The sequence below is a fragment of the Microcaecilia unicolor genome, chromosome 6, assembly GCF_901765095.1.
Source record: "Microcaecilia unicolor chromosome 6, aMicUni1.1, whole genome shotgun sequence".
NCBI lineage: Eukaryota > Metazoa > Chordata > Amphibia > Gymnophiona > Siphonopidae > Microcaecilia > Microcaecilia unicolor.
The window spans coordinates 318,130,290-318,147,539 of NC_044036.1; positions in this window are offsets into that span (position 1 = coordinate 318,130,290).

Consider the following 17,250-nt stretch of genomic DNA (forward strand, 5'->3'; position numbering starts at 1 on the left):
ACCTGTTGCACTGACCCAGCATCACACAAAATCACCGGCTTTAACCCTCCCCAGCTATCTCTTCTTCTACCTGCCCTGCAGTTAAGAAGCATTTGCTAAGTGACAGCACCCGCCTCTTCCTACTGCTACTGCTCTGCCTGTCCTGATGTGAAACTTGTCCTAAGTAGTTAATCTCTGACTCTGAAGAGCACACATAATTTGAGGCCAGTGAGATCAGCGGCAGCGAGAAGAAATACTGTTGTTTCTCTGCAAATGCTTCTTAACTGCAGGGCAGGTTGGAGAAGAAGGTAACTGCCAAATATGATACTAGGAATAGGAGAAAGGAGGGGCTTGGTAATAGAGAATGACATAGGGACAAAGTTTGTCTCCATCCCTGCCCCGTCCCCGTGGGTTCTGTCTCCATCCCCGCAGGCCCTGTCTCTGTCCCCGTCCCTGCCCCATCCCCGCTTCGTCCCCTTGGACTCTGTCCTCATTTGCAGAAGCCTCAAACAATTATGATTTTATATTTAAAATCTTTTTATTAAAGTATAAAAAGGAACAATATGCTGTGCAACTATTGTGTATAAATTACAAACAGAAAACAATAACAATGAGCAGCTAAAATAGCCCTCCTCACCACCACCCTCTACCCTTCCAACCCCAATAATAGCTGATTTCTACTACCCCAAGGAATCCTAATCCACCTTGTTAAAATGTCCAGTGGTATAAAATACAACCCGTTCTGTATGCCCTAGAGGGGAGAAATATGCCCTATGAAGCACTGTTCTGTGGATGAATAAGAAGTCATCAACAATCTCAGGATTCAGTCTAGCTCTCCTGCCTTCTACAGTCCTTCCTGCAATAGAAGATGTCTTCTTAGAAGATGTGCGGGTAGCAGGAATGTACACGATCCCCCATGCAAATTTTGCTAGTTGTGGCCAGCATGTTTGCTTGTTTTTCCCAAAAAATCAAAATATCGTTGTCTGCATCACTCAAATATAAATAACAGTCCAGTTCATTAACAGGCTTCAAAATAGAAAATGACACAGGTACAAAGTTTGTCCTCGTGGGATCTGTCCCCACCCCGTCCCCTTGTCATTCTCTTCTTGGAAGCACACTGATGCAAGGTCAGAAACAGGGGAGAGGTGTGAGGAGGAGGGCTAGAGCTGGAGATTGATGTAGGGGTCAGGTAAGAGAAAGGGGGCTGGTGCTGGACTCGGGCTGGCGGTTGATGCAGGGGGCAGCACCTCGAATATTGTGTTCAATTCTGGTCGCCGCATCTCAAAAAAAGATATAGTGGAATTAGAAAAGGTGCAGAGAAGGGCGATGAAAAGGGGATGGGACGACTCCCTATGAGGAAAGGCTAAAGCGGCTAGGCCTCTTCAGCTTGGAGAAAAGGCGGCTGAGGGGAGACATGATAGAGGTCTATAAAATAATGAGTGGAGTTGAACGGGTAGATGTGAAGCGTGTTTATGCTTTCCAAAAATACTAGGACTAGGGGGCATGCGATGAAGCTACAATGTTGTAAATTTAAAACAAATCAGAGAAAAATTTTCTTCATTCAACATGTAATTAAACTCTGGAATTCGTTGCCAGCGAATGTGGTAAAGGCGGTTAGCTTAGCGGAGTTTAAAAAAGGTTTGGACTGCTTCCTAATGGAAAAGTCCATAGACCATTATTAAATGGACTTGGGGAAAATCCACTATTTCTGGGATAAGCAGTATAAAATGTTTTGTACGTTTTGGGGATCTTGCCAGGTATTTGTGACCTGGATTGGCCACTGTTAGAAACAGGATGCTGGGCTTGATGGACCTTTGGCCTTTCCCAGTATGGCAAAACTTATGTACTTATGGAAGGGGCTAATGCAGATGGCAGACAAGAGGAGCTGGGGGTTGATGCAGAGGGCAGGTAAAAGAAGGTGGATGCGGCTGGAGCTGATGGAGGGGGCTGGTGAGAGAAGGGGGAAGGGGGAGATGGAACGGAGGGCAGGTGAGAGAACCAAGGCTGCAGCTGGGGGCTGATGCAAGGGGCAGGTGAGACAACTGAGGACGGAGCTGGGGGCTGATGTGGGAGGGGGAGAGATCAGAGAATGGGAAATAGAGCTGAGGGCTGGACAGAAGGAGGCAAGTGGGAGAAGGGTTTGGAAATAGCACTGATTTAGAGACTAGGAGAAGGTGGTTGAGGGCTGATACAAGGTTAGGGTTGCTTGTGGTAGATGTCAGTAGGGGGCTAATAATAGGGTTGGGGCAGGGAAAAGCCTCAGAGCTATCAGACTGGGGATGGGAGAAGGGATCTACTGAGAGAAGGGGCTTGGTCTGACAAGGGCGCTGATGCAGAAGGAAGGACGGATATTTTGTGGGGGAGAGGAAGAAGCAGGGGAAGGTGAAAATGGAGGGTTTAAGGTGGAAGAAGGATAGAATCCTTGTTCTCTTTTACCACTATGTCCAGTTTCCTTACATCTAGCTTTTTATTGGTCAGAATGCAACAGCCACACCATGTATGTTAACCCTGTCCTTCATTCCTATCCTCTTGCCACTGGAGATCAATGTTTTTAAAATTCCATTACCATTTTAGTCTCTGCTTCTTCCTCCAAGAAGGCAATCTTAGGATGGTGCTGAGGAAGAGGCCCTAGGCAGTTACTACCCACACTAATATAACTAATTCTCAACCAATCACACCACTTATCTTACCAAAATCATTTTATAATTACTCACCACTGATTTTTCATGCCACACACCACTGCAGCTAAGTAACAATATCTGGACTTCTGCAAAACCAATTTACATATTATTGCGAACATGGACAGCTGGCTAAAAAGAGGTCAACTCACTCCCCACCAGAAAGTGCCCAAGTCAAATATCTGCTTATGTCACCAGGGATTTATGATGTCATTCATATACCACCTTCACTTTCAAAAGCAGCTGAGTGCAAGGTCCTGTTTGTGATCTGTGATCACAAATTCAGATCCGGATCAAAGCCTCTATAAGATGGAAACACAGAACCCCCCCCCACATGTTTCCCCTCCTCAGGCCTTTCTAGTTAATAGAAAAGTTCATGTTTGTATTGCATGTATAAAACAGAATACTAGTGGTGATTGCAGTCAGGCATGAATTGCAGGGCAGAATATAGGTTAAGCTGGAAGCCTGTATTTATATTGACTCCAAAAATGATGCCACTAATCTCTATGGGAACAAAATGATGATGATGTTATAGTCGTTCAGCACCATACCACGAAATACTATTGCAACAAAGCATTTGTCTCCCCCCCTACCACTAGGACCCTGCATTTTCCTTCTTTGTAGCCCCCATAGCGAGGGCAAAACCTACCTACAGGCCAAAGGTTGCAAGTAGGAATTATTTTTGTCAGAGGGGCATGTTTCTTCTGTTAGATGCTTCTCTCCATCAGTGAGATCAGGAAAAACTAGAACACTCCCCTTAAAGCTCCTCTCAAACAGTGGAGTGTGTTTTCTTAAAATCAACTTTCTTGGTGGTTTCCCCAACTATTTATTTAGTCTCCAAGTGCACTCTTTGCATTTCACCTGTCCTCATCTTGAGCAGCCTGGTAGGCTATGTTCCTTTTATGTTCTGGTAAGGCTTCTAGATTTTGCAAACATTTGGGTATGATTCAGATGGACAGACACAGATCTAAACTGCACGTGAACAAGGTCAAATAATGTAATTTTCCATATCAAGAAATATGGCAGCCCCATGTGCCAACCCTCCTCACCAAATCTGGTGAACCTTTACACCATTGAACTAGCCCCTAAGTACTTTTTTTTATTTATTTTACATTTGTACCCCGTGCTTTTCCACTCATGGCAAGCTCAATGCGGCTTACATATACAGGTACTTATTTGTACCCAGGGCAATGGAGGGTTAAATGACTTGCCCAGAGTCACAAGGAGCTGCCTCCACTGTTGCTACTATTTGAGATTCTACATGGAATGTTGCTAGTGGAATAGCAACATTCCATGTAGAAGTTGGCCCTTGCAGATCACCAATGTGGCCGCGCAGGCTTCTGCTTCTGTGAGTCTGACGTCCTGACTCACAGAAACAGAAGCCTGCGCAGCCTTCTACATGGAATGTTGCTAGTGGAATAGCAACATTCCATGTAGAATCTCCAATAGTAGCAACATTCCATGTAGAATCTCCAATAGTATCTATTTTATTTTTGTTACATTTGTACCCCGCGCTTTCCCACTCATGGCAGGCTCAATGCGGCTTACATGGGGGCAATGGAGGGTTAAGTGACTTGCCCAGAGTCACAAGGAGCTGCCTGTGCCTGAAGTGGGAATCCAACTCAGTTCCTCAGGACCAGAGTCCACCACCCTAACCACTAGGCCACTCCTCCACACTTGAGTTGAAAAGCACAAAAACAGATAAGAACAAAAACACTGTGGATATGAGAGAAATCCTCTCTTTCACTCTTAAGTCTGGAGAGGAAGTCATGGTACTTAAAATGTGTTTGCATGGATTGTCCGTCCAGTGGGAAATGGTCTCCTCCTTGTTCCAGGTCATTCTTTTCCAAGAGGCTGCCGTAGAACACGGTTGCATCAGCACTTAATTTGTCCCATTGCAATGTTCATGCAATCCATATGTGGCTTATAGTGGGGCTTTCTTCACTGGTCTTAAATCAGTCAATTCAGACTACTAGCGAACCTATAAGTAGATATTAGCAGCACAAAAGATGTGAACGGGACCCTTTGATGTGCAATAACTAAGCAAATCCAGTGCAATCATAGCACAGCTCCTTAGGGCTGTATTAATTAATACAGGGGGACCATATAAACAACTAATGAATTCAAAGATTTTTGAAAACTTTTGACAGTAAACAAAAACTGCACTTTGGTAATTTAAAAATTAAAATATTGTTAGCCATATTTTTATTTTATATTTGTCCACACACTAGAGGAGGTAGGAAACTGGTGTCAGTCTATTTTTTTTTTTTACATTCATGGTTACAAAGGACACCATTCAGCAAAACTCCTGCAACACATGAATAGCTAAGTAGCTGGGAATAATTTCAGAGCTGTAATTTTCCTCTAGCTGTATTCATTTTACACCAAAACAAAAAGGCACACAACTGCTTACAAAACAGTAGATAAAAAACTACAAAGCAGTGGAATCAAATGCATTTATTGGAACAATACCCGACGTGGCCACTTTATATACACTTTCGATAGTTTGTACCCCTGACGCAGCCTGAGGGCGAAACATGGCCACGTTGGGTATTGTTCCAATAAATGCATTTGATTCCACTGCTTTGTTGTTCTTCATTTTACACCAAGGAAGACATTTTTCATTATCTGAAAGGTAAAAGACATCAGGGTTCAGCTTTGAGAACCTTTGGGAAGTTGATGACCTGATTATCCATCCCATTCTCTTACCTGACCAATTTTCTGTACAGAAGTATCCCCTCTTTCTTTATATTGGTTGACCCTTCTTGTCATAACAGCATCCCTCTGCATACTGGTTCATTGCACCACTCCCCTGCCTTTTGGCCAGCAGTCATGCAGTCTCTCTACAGATTAGGGCAAAGCTCTGACATAAGGTACGGCTGAATACTGATCTCTTCTAGGCTATCTTTAAATATGATTCAAAAAGAGATACCAGTTAAGCTGGCACTGCTGATACTTCAAGTTAACTAAGATCTCTTATTTGGTTAACATAAACCCTTTATGGATATAGTCCAACTGAATCAGTTAATTGCCAGCTTAATTCTCTCTTCGCACCCGAACAGGGGCTTTGGGCACAAAACTGTACTTAAATGTACCCATTGTATTGTCCATTCTCATAATGCTGTACCCTTTCCTCTTCTTTTCCTCCCTATGTTGATATTTTGTTCTGTTTCATTTTCTCCGTTTCCCTAAGATGTTATATTAGTATCATAGTATTAACCCTTCTTCACCATATGCCTCCGATTCTTCCTTATTTTAACTAATTAACTTTTGGCCAGACTTTGAGTTGTTAAGTACTTACATATAGTAAATGTAAACCCTGCTTGTACTACAGAAAGGGGGGTATATCAAATCTATGACCATTTACCCCTAAGCCAAAACGTTATCAATCTGTAGCCTGGGAAATTCAAATTGTAACATTAATGTAGTCAACGTCCAAAGTTAACCAGAAAAAAAAAATCTCTTAAAACAACATTCTTGTTCTTTGGGCAAAAATAGGTATTGGAGGAGGAGGTTGGAAAAAGCAATTAGATCTTAAACAAGGGCATAGGGACTCAAGAGTAGAGTCTGGAAAGACAAGATGAAGTAAGGAGCATAATGGAATATACAAAGTCAGTCGTTCTCAAAACTGGTCTTGAAGGCACCCCAGCTAGGCAGGTTTTCAGGATAGCCACAATGAATATTCAAGAGATTTACATGTCTTATGAATATTCATGGAGAAGGGGCAGCTGAGGGGTGATATGATAGAAGTCTACAAGATAATGAGTGGAATGGAGCAGACAGACGCGAAACGTTTGCTCACACTTTCTAACAATAATAGAACCAGGGGACATAAGATGAAGCTAGAATATGGTAGATTTAAAACAAATAGGAGAAAGTTTTTCTTTACTCAGCGCGTAGTTAGACTCTGGAACTCGTTGCCGGAGAATGTAGTGATAGCAGTTGGCCTTGCTGAGTTTAAAGGGGGTTTGGACAGATTCCTGAAGGAAAAGTCCATTAAACATTATTCATTTAAATTTTTGTTTTTTGGGTTTTTGCCGGGTTCTTGAGGCCTGGATTGGCCACTGTCGGAGACAGGATGCTGGGTTTGATGGACCCTTGGTCTTTTCTCAGTATGGCGGTGCTTATATTCTTATGATATCCTGAAAACCTGACTAGCTGGGGTGCCTCCAGGACCAGGTTTGGGAACCACTGACTTAAGTCAATTGTTTAGTCAATTTATATGACCTTGGGCCCTTCCATTGCCTCAGGTACAAAATCAGATTATGAGCCCTCCAGGTACAGAAAAATACCTACTGTATCTGAATACACACTGTATCAATAACTTTTGGGATTGCAGGCAGTATAAGAAATAAATGTTTTATTCTATGGTTGGTGTCTGTCTTAGTTTGATTGTATCACTGAGATTCTAGTAAAAACTGTTTTATTAGTATGACCAACTGGCTCCAGTTTTTAATGCAATCCTGGTGTTACCCATATTGTGTGCACAAGAAATCAGAATTACAGGTCCAGGCACTGATTATGGTTAACACCAGGATTGGATCAACCTGAATTAACAGAACCGGCAGGTCACTTCACTGTTTGGTAGTTTTGACAGAGATCACCAAGGATCTTGTATTTCATGAAATGCTAAAAACTTCATTTTATTAAAATAGAGCAGCATTCCTTAAATCTCTCCTGATCACTCCACAATGTTTTCACTGTGAGAAAAACCTGAAGCAGAATAGTGAGGAAAAGTCAGGAACCATATATTTTTTAAAAAGATTTATTAGTGCCACAGGAAGTAATACAAGGTAATCGCTCAACTACAGGTTTAGTGGCACAAAGGATCAGACCTGACATGGACCATGGGCTGTTTACTGTTCTCTGTGGCTTGGATTACTATAAATAGAAGCTCACCACATTAGCTGTGTGACTAAATGATTGGATTGCATGACTCCTGCCGAAGGCATCTCCACTGAAACACAGCTGTGTTGACAAGTAGCACTAAGGGGTCCGTTTACTAAGGTGCACTGAAAAATGGCTTGCAGTAGTGTAGGCGCAGGTTTCGAGCGTGCGCCAATCCATTTTTCAGCGCACCTGTAAAAAAGCCCTTTTTAAAATTTTTGCCGAAAATGGACGTGTGGCAAAATGAAAATTGCCGCGCGCCCATTTTGGGTCTGAGACCTTACTACCAGCCATTGACCTAGCCGTAAAGTCTCACATGATAACCGGGTGGTAATGACCTACGTGCGCCAAATGCCACTTGGCGCATGTAGCTGACGCGCACCAGAAAATACTAAATATTTTTCAGGTGCGCGTAGCGGATGCACGCCAAAAATGAAATTACCGCAAGGGCCACGCGGTAACTCCATTTTGGCGGGCATGTGTAGACTCTTATGCGGCTTAGTAAAAGGGTATCTATAGTTGTAGTTGAGTCATTATTTTTTTTAATTAAGGATTTTGCTCACACCTTTTTCAGTAGTAGCTGAAGGTGCATTATATTCAGGTACATCGGGTATTTCCCTGTCCCTGGAGGATTCAGGTACACTGGGTATTTCCCTGTTCCCTGGAGAACTTACAATCTAAGTTTGTACCTGAGGCAATGGAGGGTTAAGTGCAGGGGGCGTATCTGCGTGGGGCCACAGGGGCCTGGGCCCCCGCAGATTTCACCCTGGACCCCCCTACCATCGACCCTCTCCACCTCCCCCTCCCTCCCGCCACCAACCCGTCGCCGATCTTTGCTGGCGGGGGACCCCAAGCCCCCGCCAGCCGAAGTCCTCTCTTCCGTGCAGGATGCAAGTTGCAACGCTTCCTGTTCTTCTGAGTCTGACGTCCGTCAGACTCAGAATTTGGAACTCAGTCTGACGTCCTGCGCGTTGTACGTGCAGGAAGTCAGACTCAGAAGAACAGGAAGCATTGCAACTTGCAGCCTGCATGGAAGAGAGGACCTCGGCTGGCGGGGGGTTGGGGTCCCCCGCCAGCAAAGGTAAGTGACAGCAGCGGGGGAGGGTTGGCAGCGGCGGGAGGGGGTGGAGTGTCATTGGTGGCGAGGGGGGAGGGCTAAAATGTGCCCCCTCCCACCGCCAGAGTCCAGATACGCCCCTGGTTAAGTGACTTGCCCAACATCACAAGGAGCAGCAGTGGGATTTGAACTGGGCGTCTCTGGATGTCAAGACTGGTGCTCTAACCATTAGGCCACTCCTCCACTTATTAGTTTCATAGGAAGTGATATGAAGTATATAGTTCCTGACTTCCCACTTTTTTTGGTATTTTATCCTCACTATTCTGTTGCCCGGAAGATTTCTTAAGGATCCCTTCCTTGTTCTTTAGCTTCCATTAAGAAAAAACTGAAGAATCATCTCTAGGATCAGCGTATAGAACAAGCAAGGGAAACAAAATCTGTTTTCTACACTATACATTTCAATTTAAGAAATAAGTTTTGTAATTTAATAAAATGTGTGGGCTCCTCAGCAAGTAGCTGAACAATTCAACACCATTGCAGTACCTCAGTCTGTATTGTGCTGAATGAGTCAGCATCTGTGACTTGACTTCATCTGAAGTAACTTGAACTCCAGGACAGTTCTGAACAACCTTGAACTGGTAATGACTGACTAGTACCAAGCAGCTATTATTGTGCACCTGTGTTAGCACTTATAATTCAATCTCTAAAATGTTTGCTTAACTAAAACCACCGTAGATTTCCTTTTGGAAAGGACTGCTTCTGTTGGCAATTACTTTCAAGCCAGGATGTGTTATTAAGCAACTCTATCATTTGTTAGAACCATAAGATAAGCAAAATATCTCACCATTAAAAGCACCGATTGTATTATACACAGTCAATGGGCATTGCCTCAAAGCTATTAATCTCCTTTATCAATCATCAACTGCAGGTCAAACAATATGGGATCACATGACTACAGCCACTACAATGAATTCCCTTTCTAGATTTTTCATCCCCCCCCCCCTCCCAACCTTTTCTGGTATAGAAGCTTCACAAATATGGTAAACATAAAGGTGGAAATCAATATAAAATATCATCTCCTTTCAAAAAATTCTATAATAGCCATTACAAAAAACAAACAAACATATAACCAACTAACCACCCACCTTTAAGAGATTGTAGAAAATATAAGTCTCCCCCCTTCCAGCCCTTGTTTTTAAGATTAGGAATTGAGTCCAGTCAGATCATTTCATATCAGCCTAGGCTGATGGTTCTTTTTAAAGTACTGTTCTAAGCCTAAATCTGACTTTTGCTGCTTGAGTCAAGGGCTCTGGAAAGTCAGCATTCACAGACTCCAGATGAGGGAGTCACATCTATTACACAGTGGCTACTGCAAGACTGCTGAAAACATGCACCACTGGCTGTAGCTCAAAGAACTGTACATTGAGAGGATTAAAACAGGGGGGAACCCTTTGCACATTGCCATGAAAGCTCATGGCACTGTGTAGGTCTGATCACTGATCTGGAAGCTAAAAGGAGGAGGAAACTGGCAGGTAATAACCCTCCCATATGTATACCATTCTACTATTGCCTCTCAGTGTTAAATGTGAATGCAAGCACAGGAAGGAATTCCCAGCTTATAGATTACTAGTAAAAAAAGGCCCGTTTCTGTAGGCAAGGAAACGGGCCTTAGGCAGGCAATTCCCCCCCCCCCCCCCCGTGCTACGGCCCCCTCGAACCCACCCCCTCCCGCGAACCTGTCGATTCCCCCCCCCCCCGGAACGCCGAAAACTGCCGCCACTGCCGTTGTTGTGCTACCTTCCCTTCCCGTAGGTTGTTCAATCATCTTCTTAGAAAGTTTAACTCCGTGCGTCTGATGTCAGACGCACGGAGTTAAACTTTCTAAGAAGATGATTGAACAACCTATGGGAAGGGAAGGTAGCACAACAACGGCGGCGGCAGTTTTCGGCGTTCCGGGGCGGGGGGGGGGATCGACAGGTTCGCGGGAGGGGGGGGGGGGGGTGACAGCTGATTCCGAGGCAGTAGGAGTACTCCTCCCCTTGCCTTGGAATCAGCTGTGTTGACGTCAGTGATGTCCGTGCGTGTCTGTCTCGCAGACCACTTGCAGCCAGGGAGCCACTGTCCCAAACATAGAACGTTGGCGGTGAGAATTATTATATAGGATATGTTAAATATATGCTTATTCAAATATTTTACAAGTGAACTAATAAGTTTCAGAGGACATCCTAAAACGTAATTAGATCATACTTCCAAGAAACGCAGTAAAAGGCAGCAGTGCTTGTCCCCCCCATACAGAAATCAGACTGGGAATGGTCACTTCCAAGTTTGTGTCAACAATCTGGCCTGAACAGGAGAGACTAACAAACACCATCTGAACACAGAACAATTGCTTCTTGTTTCCAACAATTTCATCATCTTTATTGTAAAATGAGAACTAATTACCACAGTATCTCCATGCTCATCCAACCACATTTCATTGACAAACTAGAGCAAAGGGTACTAACATACAACAGAAACTAGAAAGTTTCCAACGTGTGGGCAGAATCTGAGGGATGGAAGTCCACCCAACAACTGTGTGAGCAGGGAAGGGACCTGCAGTGCCCAAAGTCACTCCTGAGATAGAGAAAAAGAAATGTGTAGAAAATAAGAACACTTGAAAGATCTAATCCAGTCCCTTCCTTATGTGCTGATCCTAGGAGGCCACCTCCCTCAGATTCAATGAGTCCCCAGCTTCCTTCTAAGGCAAAAAAAAAAAAAAAAAGTTGCAGGACAATTTCCTGGCAAGTTATTATAAACCACAGGTATCCGTTTACCCAGGACAACACTTAATGCAACTCTTCCTGAAAAGGTTTCATTTCTCAGTTGTACCCATACACAAAGCTTGTTTTAGAATTAGGAAAGTTTAGTTATCTTTAATTCTTTTACACTTTTGCTGACATATGCTGTAAGACATAGGTGGTGGAGGGAGAGTTCCCCTCTCCGACTTATTGAGATGCTGCAATTAGGATAAGACATCACAATTAACAGTACCGTTTTCTAGTAGTTTTAGTTGACAGTGAGGCGAGGATAGAAGAGCCATTCCTTGAAGCATGTCCCAAGAGGGATGCTACAAGACACCATTATCATATTCTTCCCTGCTGAGGTCACGCAATAAACTGTAGCTACATAATAAATTCAGATATTCAACAAGGAGATTCCTTTTGAGAAGAACCCCCTCTCCCACAGCTGCAGATCAAAGAAACCCATCTTGTTAAGTATAACTGGGGGTGAGAGAATGTTACCCAGCACATTCTCATCTACATCTTCAGAACAGACCACATGAACTCCAGACTGTGTAGGTTCTAGGGAGATGCGATGAAAACTATGAGTCCCAGACTTCACAGATCCCAAAAAACCAGCAAGTCCCTTTGCACTGCTCAACTATCCTCCACAAATAAGCAATTTTGAGAGTTATAGTTTTACAACAGAAACCATTTTAGCAAAGGGCTCGCTTCCTAAATTAATAAATAAAACCTATTTACACTTTTCTCTGTTTGAACCTGGTGCCTGAAAAAGATAATAATCTCCTTCAAGATTTGCTTTGCCCTTTTTCTGGTATAAAGTGACAGTGAATGGTTTTTCCCAAGGAGGTTTAATGACAGGAAACAGCATGAGCCTATCTGGCCCATTACCTGGGCTGAAGCCAGTGGATGTAGCTAGCCGTCATATTGGTTAGTCCAAAACAATAGCAAACGTGAGGTTTATATTGTTTTACCAAACCTCCTAGGTTTTGCATTCTGTTAGGAGGGGATGGGGCGGATGTAAGGGGTGTTGGGGGTGGGTTATATTCAAAATGTTTTTGACATTGCTCTAGAGCAATGTCAAAAACATATTAAAAAAGATATTCAAAAGTTGGGAAAGAAGAGAGAGGTGCTGTTGCTGGGAGATTTCAATCTGCCGGATGTAGATTGGAAAGTTCCATCTATGGAATCGGAAAGAAGTAGAGAGATATTGGATGCTTTTCAAAGTGCTCTGCTCAGACAAATGGTGGCGGAACCCACGAGGGCGGGAGCAACGCTGGATCTGGTGCTCACAAATGGGGATAGTGAGTCAAATGTCCGAGTGGGTGACCACCTGGGTAGCAGTGACCATCAAACAGTTTGGTTTGATATGACAGCTGACGTGGAGGGCAGCCACTCAAACCTCACAAAGTCCTGGATTTCAAGCATGCTGACTTTAGTAAAATGGGGGAATACCCGAGGAAGGAGCTGATGGGCTGGGAGGATGAACGAGAAGTGGAAGGACAGTGGTCCAGGCTGAAAGAAGCTATAAATAGGGCCACAAACCTTTATGTAAGGAGAGTAAATAAAAGCAAGAGAAAAAGGAAACCAATATGGTTTTCCAAGCAAGTGGCTGAGAAAATAAAGGCTAAAGAGCTGGCGTTCCTGAAATACAGAAAAACTCAAGAAGAGGAACACGGAGAGGAATACCGGATGAAACTGAAAGATGCCAAGAGAGAGATAATTCTGGTAAAAGCGCAAGCGGAAGAACAAATGGCTAGAAAGGTAAGGAGGGGTGACAAAAATTTCTTCAGGTATATTAGTGAAAGAAGGAAGACTAAAAAGGGAATTGTGAGACTGAAAGATGCTATGAACCGCTATGTAGATAATGATGAAGAAAAAGCAAATTTGCTAAACAGATACTTTTGTTCTGTTTTCACAGAAGAAAATCCTGGAGAAGGACCATGATTGACTGGCAAAAGTACATATGAGAATGGAGTGGATATAGCACCGTCCACGGAAGACAGTGTGTATGAACAACTTAAGGTGGACAAAGCCATGGGACCGGACGCGATCCACCCCAGGATATTGAGGGACTTCAGAAAGGTTCTGGCGGGTCCTCTTAAAGATTTGTTTAATAAATCCTTGGAGACGGGAGATGTTCTGTGGGAGTGGAAACAGCGGATGTGGTCCCTCTTCACAAAAGTGGTGATAGGAAAGAAGCTGGAAACTACAGGCCGTTAAGCCTCACTTCGGTTATTGGAAAAGTAATGGAAATGATGCTGAAGGAAAGGATAGTGAATTTCCTGGAAGCCAATAAGTTGCAAAATCCGAGACAATATGGTTTTAACAAAGGCAAATCGTGCCAAACGAATCTCATTGAATTCTTTGACTGGGTGACCGGAGAAATGAATCATGGACGTGCTATAGACGTAATCTACTTAGATTTCAGCAAAGCTTTTGACATGGTTCCCCACAGGAGGCTCTTGACTAAACTAGACAGGCTGAAGATAGGACCCAAAGTGGTGAACTGGATTAGGACCTGGTTGACGGACAGACGCCAGAGGGTGGTGGTAAATGGAATTTGATCGGATGAAGGAAAGGTGAGCAGTGGAGTGCCTACGTCTTGCCCCATCCTTGGCCACCTTTAAATCTAGACTGAAAGCCCACCTCTTTAACATTGCTTTCGACTCATAACCACTTGTAACCACTCGCCTCCACCTACCCACATTAATTGATTTGATTACTTTATTTTTAATTTTATTGTCTATCAGATTGTAAGCTCTTTGAGCAGGGACTGTCATTCTTCTATGTTTGTGCAGCGCTGCGTACGCCTTGTAGCGCTATAGAAATGCTAAATAGTAGTAGTAGTAGTGCCTAAGGGATCGGTGCTGGGGCCGATTCTGTTCAATATATTTGAGTGACATTGCCAAAGGGTTAGAAGGTAAAGTTTGCCTTTTTGCGGACGATACTAAGATTTGTAACAGAGTGGACACCCAGGAGGGAGTGGAAAACGTGAAAAAGGATCTGCAGAAGCTAGAAGAATGGTCTATGGTTTGGCAATTAAAATTCAATGTGAAGAAATGCAAAGTGATGCACTTAGGGAGTAGAAATCCACGGGAGATGTATATGTTATGTGGTGAGAGTCTGATATGTACGGACGGGGAGAGGGATCTTGGGGTGATAGTATCTGAGGATCTGAAGGCGACGAAACAGTGTGAAAAGGCGGTGGTCATAGCTAGAAGGTTGCTAGGCTGTATAGAGAGAGGTGTGACCAGCAGAAGAAAGGAGGTGTTCATGCCTCTGTACAAGTCATTGGTGAGGCCCCACCTGAAGTATTGTGTTCAGTTTTTGAGGCCATATCTTGCTAAGGATGTAAAAAGAATCGAAGCGGTGCAAAGAAAAGCTACAAAAAAGGTATGGGATTTGCGTTGCAAGACGTACGAGGAGAGACTTGCTGACTTGAACATGTATACCCTGGAGGAAAGGAGAAACAGGGGTGATATGATACAGATGTTCAAATATTTGAAAGGTATTAATCCGCAAACGAACCTTTTCCGGAGATGGGAAGGCAGTAGAACTAGAGGATATGAAATGAGATTGAAGGGGAGCAGACTCAAGAAAAATGTCAGGAAGTATTTCTTCACGGAGAGAGTGGTGGATGCTTGGAATGCCCTCCTGCGGGAGGTGGTGGAAATAAAAACGGTAACGGAATTCAAAAATGCGTGGAATAAACATAAAGGAACCCTATTCAGAAGGAATGGATCCTCAGAAGCTTAGCGGAGATTGGGTGGCAGAGCCGGTGGGGGGAGGCGGGGCTAGTGCTGGGCAGACTTCTACGGTCTGTGCCCTGAAAATGGCAGATACAAATCAAAGTCAGGTATAACACAGAAAGTAGCACATATGAGTTTATCTTGTTGGGCAGACTGGATGGACCGTACAGGTCTTCCTCTGCCGTCATCTATTATGTTACTATGTTAGAGCTTACTTTGTTATTTGCAATGCTATATTGTAGATTTCAGTGCTGTGCTTTATGCCTTTCCTTTTGTTGATGATGACAATAAAGTTATTTCTACGTAAAAACAATAGCAAACGCTTATGATCGGCTATGTGTGGTGCATCTGTAAAAAATCTAAAGCTGATCCAGTTGGTTATTTGTGTGTCGCGTGGTGCTCGTTAATGGTTGTTCAGCGAGATGATTGCTGTGTACTTCTTGCTCAGCAGAAGATCCGTTAAAGTGGCCGCAGAGTTGGGGATGGGGGCCTAGGACCAACGGGACGCAACTTCGACTGAGCTTTACGGGAATACTACCTGGGAGGAGATGAATGACTCAATGTTGCTAGCTCCTCTGCTGTGTTAGAAATTGTCTTTTCACATTTGGGGATTTTTCTTTATGATAAAGCGAAAGCTAACCAATGAAAGGTTATTCTGTTGTGATAGTTCCTCTCTGTACATCTGTATACTGCACTAGCTGGCATATTTCTAAATATAACTGACATAAAACAACAATGAACGACAACATGGATATAGCAGCTAATAGCCTCCTTGCTTTGCAGGAATGTTGCGGGAGGGTGGTTCTGCTACCTGGGAGGAGAAGAGTGACAATCTCTCTAGCTCCTCCAGTGTTTTGAAGTACCAATACGGCGGATGCACGAGGAGACAGCTTCAGCTTTTCGATGTCATGCTCTCTCCTGTCATTACACTTCCTTGGTTTTTCCCATTACTAATAAGGTCAAACTATGGGTTGGAGGCCTCAGTCTATCAATGGGCTTCCATTGACATTTCCACAAAGAGATGGAGCTAACACGATTTAAAAGTCATCTCCCAAATGAATTATAACAAGCGGCTGTGAGCACTGTTAGATTCATTCAACGGCTAGGGTAAAAGATAGCAATATTTAAACATCACAGTGTTTAGGCCCAGCCAAAGTATTTTTGTGCATCACAGCAATGAATTGATCATCCTGTAGAGAAAGCAGGAAAGATACAAAATGTCCTGCCCAGCAAACCCGTTCTGGCTTCTGTTTACCCAGCAATAACTGAAACATGTTTGGAAGTGAGGCCATTCTATGCTTGGGTGACTCAAGATTGAACAGAAACATTCAACTTGCTACTAAGTGTGCAGGGTCACCTGGTAAAAACAGAAGTACACAAACACGGGAGGCAGTCCAAGATTATATATTCTCCTTTACTTTCCTCTCTGCTCCTTCCCCATTCAAGAGAAAACTGCAGCCCAGGGGATGGATGTCCAAGATCAGGCTGTAGGAGCTGTGTGGGGAGCCTGTCTTACAATGATCTGAATTCCCCTATATCTCTACAGATATGATCTTTAATTCCTTCAGACGTATTTCATTCCAGTCAAAACAGTATATACAAAAAATGAACTACAAAAGGGGGAATTCCCATAAGCTCCTACATCTTTAAAAAAGGAGTCACCTGCAGACTTAAAATCCAACACTTGAAGCATGCACAAAGCCAAATTCCACCAGAGAAAACCCCATACAAATCCCATATCCATGCAATGACACTCAGGAGAAAGCAGGTGCTACCTCTGCATGCACCAAACAGGGAGCACTGCCTTCTCTTAAAATAGCCTGATCAGTACATTTCCATGATTATAATAAAATCACAGGACACTGAAAAAAAAATGGAGCCGAGGGCACACAGGACCTCTGAGCTGGAATGCTACCTTTTACAATGTAGTGTGAAAGTGGGTTTAACAGGAAGGCATGAGCATGCATCAAAAACGTCCAGAAAATCCCCTCCGAAAGAGGAAGGAGAAACCAGCAACATTCCCCCATGTTGACATGGCACAATGTCACTGAAGGCCTCAGAGTCCAGTTTGGCTCAGCTTTGAAATCAACGAGAAGAGAGAGGCACAAGTATGAACT